The following is a 12,658-nucleotide window of genomic DNA, read 5'->3' as shown; positions in this document are numbered from 1 at the left end:
GCTTTTAAATTTTATAAGTTGTTTTAAAATTCTTTATTATAGAGAACTCAACATGATAAAATGCAAAAAAGAATACATTTATAGCTTTTTTTTGTTTGTTTATCATTTCACTCGCTAATATATTTTCAAATATCCTTTTCATCTAATCTATCTTTTAGTGGATCTCATATATATACTCTCAATAATATCTCACAATTCAATATCAATAAACTTAAAAAAAGTTTGCATTTTTTTATTCAAATAAGCATAATTATTTCTCTTGAAGAAAGGATCATTAATTTGACATTGTTTCTCTTGTAACATGATCTTTTCTCCTAGAGATTAACCTCAAAAAAGAATCCAAGCTCCAACACAAATTAAAAGACTAAAATAGCCAAATGGAGAGGATGAATTAAGGCTTTATCTAAAATTGTAACCCTTTAAAAATCAATCATAAATTACTTAAAGTATAGTGAAATTCACAAATAATATCAATGACAAATTTAACTCTTGAATTTAACAACAATAATGACAATAATTATTATTTAAGGCACAAATAAATTGAGATAGAGAGAGAGATAAACACTCTAATTTTTTTACAAGATAAAATACAATTCATTAAGGATGGAGCACTCTAATTTTTATAATGGCTTTAACAATCACTCACTTTACTTTTTAAACTTCTATTCAAGTATTTACTATAACATATGATTTTTTAAACACGTGAGATTTTATCTATTACAGAATCCTTTTACAAACTCTAAATTAAACACAATTTTTTTACAAGTTAAGAATCAAACCTATCCTAATTTTTTTTTGAAATTAAAATTAAATCCAAGAACATAAAATTAGAAAATTTAAGATTATAAACCTTTATTTGACTATCAAATAATATACCCACAAGGTTCAAGTTCCACTTTCACTGTCATCGTTTTTTCTTTTTCTTTTTTCTCTCTCACAAGAGATTGAATAGATTATAAAGATTAACATCAAGTTTTTATAAGAATGTATTCTAAATAAAAAAAATAAGAGATTGGTTTGATGCAATGAAGACTCAAAGTTATTCAAAAGAATACAAGAGATTGACCAAAGGCTTTAGAATGAGATATATCAAAGCATCAAGATTAAAAACAAATAAGAATTTAAAAGATTATATAAGTTATTATTTGAATATCAATTAGTTATTCTTAAAAGAATACCAGAACTAGCTGTTACTCACAACCATAAAAAAGATAAAAGAAATACTACCATCAGTACTATCGAGTAATGAATTAAAATTATATTGGGATAATATAAAAAATAAAATGGAATTTAAAATTTAAAATATGTGAATTTAATTTATTTAGTGATTAAATTTAAATTAAATATTATAATTGAATTTAATTACAATAAAGAATTCATTAATTTAAATATTATAAGCAACCTCTAAATTACACTTCAATTGTAAGTCTTAGAACTCAAATATGAATGATCTGTCAATATAGTTGAATCAATCCTATAATATCAAATGTTAATTGCTTTAGTTATATTTAATTTAAGTTGTTAAAAAAAGTAATACTTTTTTGAAGAAATTAAATAAAATATGAATATTGTTAAAAAAAGTAATACTTTTTTGAAGAAATTAAATAAAATATGAATATTGTTAAAAAAAGTAATACTTTTTTGAAGAAATTAAATAAAATATGAATATTGTTAAAAAAAGTAATACTTTTTTGAAGAAATTAAATAAAATATGACTATTATTTTGTTGAACTCCCTAGAAAACATGACATGTCAATAATATGATGTGTCAAATTTTTAATTGTTTAAGATAAAAACATCAACTAAATAAAATAAAATAAAAATAATGCATTGTGGGTTATTTATTAATTGATCCCAATCAAATTTAATTGATTTGACAAAATTTAATCCATCCAATAGAAATAATTATGACTTACTCAAAATCCAATCATATAAAAAAATAGCAATAATTCATGTGTTCATCTAATTTCTCAGTGGCTCAAATATATATTTGGGTTAGAGTTGATTGCTAGATTTAACAACTAGCAATTGTTGTGCTTGTGCTATGCTATTTCAAGTTAATTTTTAATGCAAAAAAAGAAGTTACTAGAGTTATGAATGTGTTTTTTAGTTTCATAAAATTTATTAATTAAAAAATAAGAAGATTATGTTTGTGCTTAATGCAATAAATTTAAAAATATATAAACTAATAAACTGTAAGAAGAGTTATTAAAATTAATCAAAAGATAAAATAAGAAGTTGGTTTTTCTAGTAAAAAAAAGGATAGATAAATAAATATATGGACATATAAATATTTTATAAATGTAGGCAAAGACAATAAACTATAGAGTAAAGGAAAGAGAAAAGACAGTGGAATCATTTCAAAGCTCGTTTTAATTTATTTATGCATAACTTAAAATAAATATTTGAAAGAGTTTGAAAGTTTTGAATTTTGGAGAAAAGGATTGTGTTTCTTTAGCCAAAATCATTTTTTTTTAATCTATGCATTTTCTATATGTTCTGATGAAATACACACACATATATATAATAAAAACTTAAGGTAATTTAAATCAAAATTGGCATCAATTCTATTAATTTAAAGTCTATAGAGAAAATCATTTTTTTTTAAGCAAAGCATGTTTTTATTTATATAAAACTTATCATGATATAAAAAAACAAGTTTCAATAAAAAAATTATATCTTGATAATTTTTATGCTTTTTAATGAAATAATACAATAATAATGATTTTATGAAAAGTTATTAAAAAATTATATATGTGTGTGTGTAAAGTGAAGCCCATGCACATCTAGAAATGAAAGGATGACTTAGGCTTTGAAAATAAAATGCAAGCGCTCATGGGCCTGCACAACATGAAAGCCGAACTATTTCAAAATATAGTAAGGACTAATACGTAATCAACATGAAAATGATTTTTTTTCATATGAATTCAAATATTGCCTGCTGCCACATGCGGCAGGTCAGCCGCCGAAAGAAGGGTTTCTTTCTCGAAGGGACAGGGAGTCACACTAGCCGTGCCACCCAACCCATTAGGAGTAAATGACTGGGAGAGCTTTAAGGCCTCAGCTCGTCTTCTGGCGAGCTTATCATCACTTAAAAAACAAGTTTCAATAATAATAATATAAAAAAACAAATATGCCTCCACACTTTTTATGTGCACGTATCCTGATCTAAATGAATAATTAATTTCAAATATTTTTATAAGAAAATAAATATTTTAATATCATTTAATATTAATGAAAAATTATTAATTTCTTTTACAAATTAGATTTATATATAATTATTTACAAAATACTTATAAATATCACTATAAAAAGATAACAAAGCAAGTACCATCATACATTTTTTAAAATATAATAATTATTATTTTATTAATTTTTTTAATTTTAATACATAAAAAATTAAATGAAATATAAAATGGAAAGGGAAATCTTGAGTTTTTTAAAAAGGCCAAGCTTGCATTTCTTTTTTTAAAGGCTGAGCAGGTAGGCTATGTGTCAAAGAGAGGATTTGAGGATTTTTACTTTTAAAACCTAAATTTTAATATATTTCACTTACAAGTATCATTATTAAACATGATGTAGCACAATATATCAATCTATCAACTTTCTAAACCAACTTTAATTTAAAAATAATTTAATTTAATTTAATTAATCTGGTCAAAACTTTTAATTTTTTTCTTCCAAACAATTTTTTATTAATTATTTTTTAAATTTAAATTTAAATTATTTTAAATTAATTTAGATTGATATGATTAACTTGTATTTTTTTTAGGTTGGAATGTGGCTAACAGGAGCTCTCTTTTCTTATTATTGTTAACTGATGTTTTCTTTTCTCTCTTAATAACAAATAATTAAAATGCAAAACAAATGAAAATTTATGATTAAAATATAAAAGTGAAAAACTACAGGGACAACAATGTAGAATAGTAAAAATGAAAAAAAAGAAGAGATTTTTGCTTCTTTTTTGGGTCAACATTTGTCTCAGTTTTTTGAATACTTTTAACCTAACCCCATAATAGTATTTCGTAATATCAAAGTTATTTGCAATGCAATGCTGTAATAATTCTTGTCGTATCATATATATGAGTGCATAAAATGTGAAACAATATCCAACTCATAACACAACGACAACATAACTGGAAAGGCCTAGAAATTAAAAAATAAAGTTAAAAGTATAAATAATGAAAAACATTAGACACCTAGAAGGAAGGCGAAAAAATATGAACAATGATGTGAATATTGGAATAAGTGTTGATGAACAATTTATTAATAACAATGGACGCATGGCTGCAATAAACATTATAAATATTTATAGAAAAATTTAAATCCGGCCGTTCATGTTTAGACTATTTTCTCCTGTGTAGAGCTAGCTTGACTAGAATTTTTATTTTAATGTAAAAAATTTAAATTAATTTATATATATCTTAATTAATTTTATTATTTTTAAAATTAATAATTATATTTATTTTTAATATAAATACATCAAAATAATTTAAAAATATTAAAATAAAATTAATTTATAATAACAATAATAACAAGTTGGAATTTACTCCCAAATAGTTTCGTAGCGTGCGACATGTTTCCACCATCTAAAAAAGGCTCTCAAAGTGGTTGTTTCCAGTCAAATCAACTTGAATGTACCGAACAAATATATTATTTCATGGCAAAGCACAATGGAACTTCCCATGAAATTCTCTTCACCACCGACGGCACTGTCTGTGTGCCAAAACTGTTCAATACATGGGTTTCATTGCTATTTTTCCCCTTTTACAGCAATTGCTAATGGTGATGAATACATAGTATCTATATATGAATATGTAATTGAAGATTAGCAATAAGATTTTCTACGGTAAACTATATTTTTGCTATGATAGAAGATTCATCGATATCCTACTTCTATCCCTCTAGTTTTGGGTTTTCTATTATGTGTGGGAAATCCAACTAATAACATATTAATATTTGCTTATAAGAGGCCAAACATACTGATATAATATTTAACATGGTTCGATAAATAATCTATATTTACGGGAGAGTCGATATTAATAGAAATAAAGAAAGAACACGAAACAAATATATAAAGAAGGAGGATTATACCCACTCTAACTTAACTCCCAGCTCACACACATTGCTATACATTACAGCAGGGCTGCTGCCCTTAGCAACCCCTCTTTCTCTCTTATTCTCATATATTGCGCTCTCACACTCTCTCATTTTGCTCTCAAACAATGCCTCTATTTATAGACAATTCATGGCAGACAAGAGGCCATAAATTATGACACAAATTGTGGCACTAATGGTGGCAACACATGGGTTGCACTATTTTTGTCAATGATGGTGCAACTACCATTATAGCCTTTTGACAATAGTAACCCTACTTCTTAGGATAGGTTGTATAATTTATTGCCCATTAATGACAAATCCCAACACTATAGCCATTATATTTTAAAAAAACATTTCAGTTTTGTCCCTGTAACTAAAAAAAATACAAAAAGCTCATTTTGTTCATATTTTATTTTATTTTCCCCTTAATTTCTCTCATTATTCCTTTCGAATCCCCTTAGTTGTTATAATATTTCATATAAACAATTAAAAATCTAAAAACAACAATTTTTTTCTTGAAAAGTACACTATTTAATGGTTAAGGGAGATATTGAAACCTTTCGAAACTTGGAAGAGTATATTGGAAAAATCTTAAAGGAACAGAAGTAGAATCTTTCTATGGGAAGAAAAGGGTATACCCAACAGTCTAAGTGAAAGAAGATACTACTGTGTTTAGAAAAAGAAAATTATTACTGAGATTTTATATTAACACACATTCTAAGAAAAAATCATGCTATAAATTAATTTTGTCTTATCATAAGTCATAATTATATATAAAAATAAGAAAGATTTTAAATCAAACAACTAGACGGTGACTCCCAAACGATCCCCTAACGTTGCTCATCCATGTGTGACAAAGAGTATAGGAGAAAAATTGTTTAAAAATAACATGTTAATATTATACTTACTAGATAAAATATCTTAATTCATTGCAATTAAATAACATATAATTATATGCATGTCTGAATTTGATTTTTGTCAAGTATCTGAATTTGATTTTTGTCAAGTAACTTCCTTTAATTATATTTTTTTAGTAAAGGTCGTCTAAGATGTTAAAATATTGACAAATTCTTACTTGAAGGCATTTCTCTACCATCATGCCTTAGAATACAAATAATTCTTGTTCTTAAATGAGACTCAAAATAATATAAGATAAATATTGAAATCTCTTCAACAATATAAACATTACATATCAAAATCTTAATATGCACCTTGTTTTTAAATTTTGGTTTTTTGGTATGATGAATGTGTAATCTCTAACCTCTCGAATGAATATATTTATCTATACTAGACAAGGCCTCCAACTTGTACCTCAAATGGTGTGTATGTGTGTGTGTGTGTGTGTGTGTATAAATGCTCCATTGAGTTAAAGAAAGATGAATGGAATATCATCTCAAGTTTGCAAATTGTCTATATGATATTCATTTCAAGTTTCTTTTTTCTATATGAATATCTCTCGAATGAATATATTTATCCAACTTGTTAGAGCATATATCTCTAAAAAAATTGATCTTCATGAGTGCATCTTATATGCTTATGCTAATAAATCTTGGTAAGCAAGTGGAATAAGTGTTTGCGTAAACACATGGTAATCATAACTTTTTATTTCATTTAATTTGTTGTTACCTATTTTTGACCTCATAAAAATTAAGAAAAAAATAAAATAAAAAAATCCAAAATATAAAGGATACACACAACGAATGCCTGAAAGATTTTCATTGGTAGTGCAACATCAAAATAACTAGTGGAAAAGTTAGAGGACTAAAATGTATAAAATTAGAAAAATTAGCAATCTAATTATAATTGATAAGGGGCCTCATTGGTGAAAATATTTTTACATAGGGCAAAGAAATATAAATTTGAATAGTAAGGACTTAATGAGAATTACAGAAGGCTTAATCAATCTTATTAAGGACTTGATTGCAAAGAAAATTAGTTTTTGAAGTCAATTTGGATGTTAATTGGAATAAATTAAAGCCTAGAGACTTAATTAATTTTTTAGGAGTTTTAATTAGATGAATCAAAGGCTTAATTATAAGAATATTAAAGTTTGATTGATGACACGACTAAAAGATTGATGTCTTCTCCCAAGTGCAGGAGTGTCGAAGTAATAAATAACCCGGCAAGACCAGGGTCGAACCACAGGGAGGTTAATTATATAAATTATAAACAACAATTATAAACAACAATTATAAACAACAATAATAGCAATAACAACAACAACAATAACAACAACAACAACAACAACAAATATAATAATAATAATAATAATAATAATAATAATAATAATAGTAGTAGTAGTAGTAGTAGTAGTAGTAGTAGTAGTAGTAGTAGTACTAATAATAATAATAATACTAATAATAATAATAAAGAAAGAGAAGAAGAAGAAGATGATGAGAACTTGGAGACGAAAAATTAATGTAAGGATTAAACAATAATAATAACAAATGTCAAGGTTAGAGGTTCCACTAATGGTATATCAAACAAGTATAGTATAAACTCTTATTATTGAATTGGAAACCACACACAAAGGAGGTTCCAATCAGATTATATATTGTTAACATGATTACATTAGTCATCTTATTCAATTAATGCTAATACTTGCTCATTTTATTTGATTAATGCTAGTACTTGTAAATTTCGTCAAGCATTCATGATTATAACTTATGTTAACAACAAATCAAGTTCCTTTCATAGCTCAGGTGTCGGTTATACCATATAGTATGAGCTATGAGAGTGCCAAGCATTTGTTGTACCAAGTGTTATACAATATAAATCAAGATTAGTCATTTAACAAGCAAAGTATTAAAGAGTGAACAAGATAACAAATATAAAACATGTTAGTATCAAACATTAAAGTCCATATTGAGTTTACACTGTACTTATTCTTACACCATTAGTGTAACCTTTTCACCTTGACATAATAAACTTAGCTAGACATAATGAAAGAAAGAAGAATAAATAAACAAAATAAGAACAAAAATAAGATAAAAGTTAACTAAGTAAAGGAAAGGAAATGAAAGGCATAAACTTGATATTAATGAAAGCAAAGCATAAACATTACAAAAAATACAAAGAGAAAAAGCAAGAGCATGATCTTGATCTGGAAACCAAGATGCCTAAATGCATGACAAATGCCTCCTTTTATAGGCCAAAATTGGGAACTATTGATTTGATGACTAATTGATGAGTGGATGGCCAACTCTTGACTTGGTGACAATCCTTATCTTCTCTTATCTGCCCAAAACGTCATTGATAACGTCAAAATTGGAGCCACTTGAAAACATGAAAGTTGTAGGCAATTGTCTCAGCTTTCTTGTGTAAACAATTCAGCTCATTTGGACTTCTAGAACTCCAGATATGCCCAAAATACTGAATAGTGCTCGGGCTGGAGGACAGATTCGGGCTTCTTTGTTGTTGCTACAATTTGGACTTGAAAATAGCCTTTTTAGATCTTGGGCTGCATATGAAAGTTGTAAGGATTAAACAATGGTAATAACAAATGTCAAGGTTAGAGGTTCCACTAATGATATGTCAAACAAGTATAGTATAAACTCTTATTATTCAATTGGAAACCACACACAAAGGAGGCTCCAATCAGATTATAGATTGTTAACATGATTACATTAGTCATCTTATTTGATTAATGCTAATACTTGTAAATCTCGTCAAGTATTCATGATTATAACTTATGTTAACAACAAATCAAGTTCCTTTCATAACTCAGGTGTCGATTATACCATACAGTATGAACTATGAAAGTGACAAGCATTTGTTGTACCAAGTGTTATACAACATAAATCAAGATTAGTCATTTAACAAGCAAAGTATTAAAGAGTGAACAAGATAACAAATACAAAACATGTTAGTATCAAATATTAAAGTCCATATTGAGTTTACATTATACTTATTCTTACACCATTAATGTAACTTTTTCACCTTGACATAATAAACTTAGCTAAATATAATGAAAGAAAGAAAAATAAATAAACAAAATAAGAACATAAATAAGATAAAAGTTAACTAAGTAAAGGAAAGGAAATGAAATGCATAAACTTGATATTAATGAAAGCAAAACTTAAACATTAGAAAAATACAAAGAGAGAAAGCAAGAGCATGATCTTGATCTGGAAACCAAGATGCCTAAATGCATGGCAAATGCCTCCTTTTATAGACTAAAATTTAGAACTATTGATTTGATGAGTAATTGATGAGAGGGTGACCAACTCTTGACTTGGTGACGATCCTTATCTTCTCTTATCTACCCAAAACATCATTGATAACATTAAAATTGGAGCCACTTGAAAATATAAAAGTTGTAGGAAATTGTCTCAGATTTCTTGTGTAAACAATTCAGGTCATTTGCATGTCTAGAACACTAGATATGGGCAAAACACTAAATAGTGCTCGAGCTGGAAGACAGATTCAGACTTCTTTGTTGTTGCTATACTTTGGACTTGAAAATGACCTTTTTAAAATCTTAGGCTCCATATACAAGTTGGAGGCCTATATCTTACCTTTCCATCTATATAAAGTATACCTAAATCTGAGATCTATAGCTCCAGATATGACCCAGTTACCGAACAGTGTTCCGGTTTGGACTGCACCGACATCTCTTTTCTAAGTTTGGCCATCTCTTTGTCCTTTCAATTTCAGTTCTTAAATTCATCAATCAATCCTTTCATCAATCAATTTCAGTTCTTAAATTCATCAATCAATCCTTTCAATCATGGTTACTAAGATGCGTCTCAAGAGTCATAAAAAGATCTCCTTTACTCTGCCATCATAGTAACAACTATTTTGCACATGCTTTATGAAATAGAAAACACAGTTAGTTAATTTTTTTTTTCTCTACCACCCTCTCCCCCCAACCAAAATAAGATATTGTCCTCAATGTTCTAAGGTAGAAAGATAGAGTATAGAAGATATCACCTGAAATAACAAACACTGACAAACCTGAAATATACTAAAACAAAAATAAGAAATAACAAAACACAATAATAAAATAAAAAGACACAAAAAATTTACAAATGAAGACTCAAATCTAATCTAAACTTTTTACGGCTTTCCTTAGATGACCAATTTATGAGACTCATAGAGGGATCAATTACACGAATGAAAGATTGTAGTTGGTTAATCAATTATTCAGCAGTAGCAGTAGAGATTATGATTTGTCATGCAGAAGATGTTAGAAATTCCTGTTCCACAGCATGATCAAGAAAAAACAACAACTTATCATAATAACCATTAACATTTAACAGACATATGGGTTTATGGTGAATGTGCAGTTGGGCCCAAGATGAAATATGAAAGATCTCTTCCAATATGCCTAGACCACCTAGTAAAGCAATGAAGACATTAGTATGGTTAAACATTGCATTCATTCGCATTGTGGAGACTTGAAGTTCCTCTCTAATTGTTTTTCCAATGATGTCCCTTTGTGCTAAAGTTTCGGGGACGACCCTTAAAACTTGATTACCTCCTAAAAATACAGCTATTGACACACCTCCCGTTAACCTAAGACTGCCTCCCCCATACACTAAATGAATCTTTCTCTCAGTTAACACTTGATCAAGATGATTTGCTGATTCTAAAAACTCCTTTTCTTTCCCAGAACTAGATCCACCAAAAACACAAATATTTCTTATGTGATGACCTGAGGAACTTGCCATTTCTATACACTTCTATATTTATTGAATGTATGGGTTGAGTATAAATGAAAGGAAAGAAGAGAGAATTTTATAGATGAGAAATTAAAAAGGCAATCATACCACCTATATGTAGGCTAGTTGGAGTCACACACACTCCCTCTCACTCTTTATTTATTTATTTTTGAAAATGTGTATGTATAGGTAGTTGTGATTGTGACTCACATCTTCCCTTGGTTTTATGTCCAAGAACGACTTAAACGCCCTCTATGGGTCGAGGATAGGCTTCCCATCTGGTTTTCTTAAAAACTGGCAAACAAGGTCTGTTTTAGTCAGATTTCCAAGACTAAATCGATCATGTTCTTTATGAAAATGGGGCAAAAAATCATGAATTGCACGATGCACATCTCCATTAGGATGCGTCTCAAGAGTTAATAGAAGATTATCTAAAGACTCCATACTTAGGCCATCCTTAATGAATTGTATTTTATTTTCATGGTTTATATATATCATTCCTAAAGAATGACATTTTGCATTACAAGTCCATCTGGCACATCAATGATAGACTTTTAGTCGTTTTGCACGACGTTTCTTTGCAAAAGTGCTTTTACTTGTTCCAAGCATATGTGAAATGAATGAATTCGAGGACTCACCTGATAATCGGACCTTTGCTTCAATCAACTAGTGAATATCTTCAGGAATTCCATGATTCATTAACAACCTCAATCTTTCACATGTAGCATGGTAAATTTTTGTAATTGCATTTTGAGGCAGGGCGGGAAAATACTTTTTCAATTTTTTAAGATTAGTGTTCATTTTCCAATGAGAATTGGAAGAGAGATTCATAGAATTGCACAAATATATACATAGATATTAGTAATTTTTGGAAACTGAAAGAACCGACTGAAATCACGGAGTACCGTTGTCTGCCATTTGACCGGGGTGAGAGAAACTAGCAAAAATCACTCAAAAAGAAACACAAAAGCAATATGAGAAAAACAAAATAGTCAACCTTTATCTACAAGATCATTCAAACCAGTTAATTCATTTTCATTAGGAAAATTATCAAAGTAAGCTTTCAAACAATGTCCATTTTCCTTAAAAACATTGTCATTCATTGAATTCTCAATATCAAGGGCCCCATAAGGATACACATATTTTTAATAAATGGACTACCCCATTTTGATCTTAGCTCTCTAGGGAATAAATGGAGTTGAGAATTATAAAACAAAACTTTTTGACCAGTATCAACTTTTTGATAATTTTCACAAGTTTTGCAAAATGCATGCGTGTCCATGAATATGATGGGCCAATAAAATTCATTTTGAAATATTTTTAGAGCTGTCTTTTTTGATAAAAAATAACTCCCACATGCTTCAGAATGACAAAGTTTAATGACACTGCTTACCTCATTATCGAGAATGAATCTTTGAAATTTTTGATCAGGACAATAATTGAATAAGTTAGGGTCATCCTAATAAAAGTTCTTCACTTTGTTCAAAAACGTTTCTTTGTCTTGGGTACTCTAATCAACTGGCAAATCTCCTAAAGCAAGAAAATTGATATTTTTATCATACCAAGGCATTGGAGTAAGAGAAAGTAAGGATTTATTAGGAAAGTAATCATCGATTGGTGTGATATCAGATGTTAAATTTGTTGTCACTTTTGACAAAAGATCCGCATCAACATTTTCGGTGCATTTTTCATCTATGATTTCTTCCTTAAAATAAATCATTTGCAAATCTTCAGATTCATCCAACTCATTTTTACTTAAAGTAGATTCAAGGTGACCATAAACTAATTCATCAATATGATCTACTTCTTGTAAATCATTATCATCTCTAGGTTGCTTGCTGATTAGTACTTAAAAGTGCATTCTCATTAAGGATTTATGTCATCATATTGCACCT

This window comes from Populus euphratica, unplaced genomic scaffold, assembly GCF_000495115.2.
Source record: "Populus euphratica unplaced genomic scaffold, PopEup_1.0 scaffold561.1, whole genome shotgun sequence".
NCBI lineage: Eukaryota > Viridiplantae > Streptophyta > Magnoliopsida > Malpighiales > Salicaceae > Populus > Populus euphratica.
The sequence above is the reverse complement of the archived record's forward strand: the minus strand, read 5'-3'. Positions refer to the sequence as shown.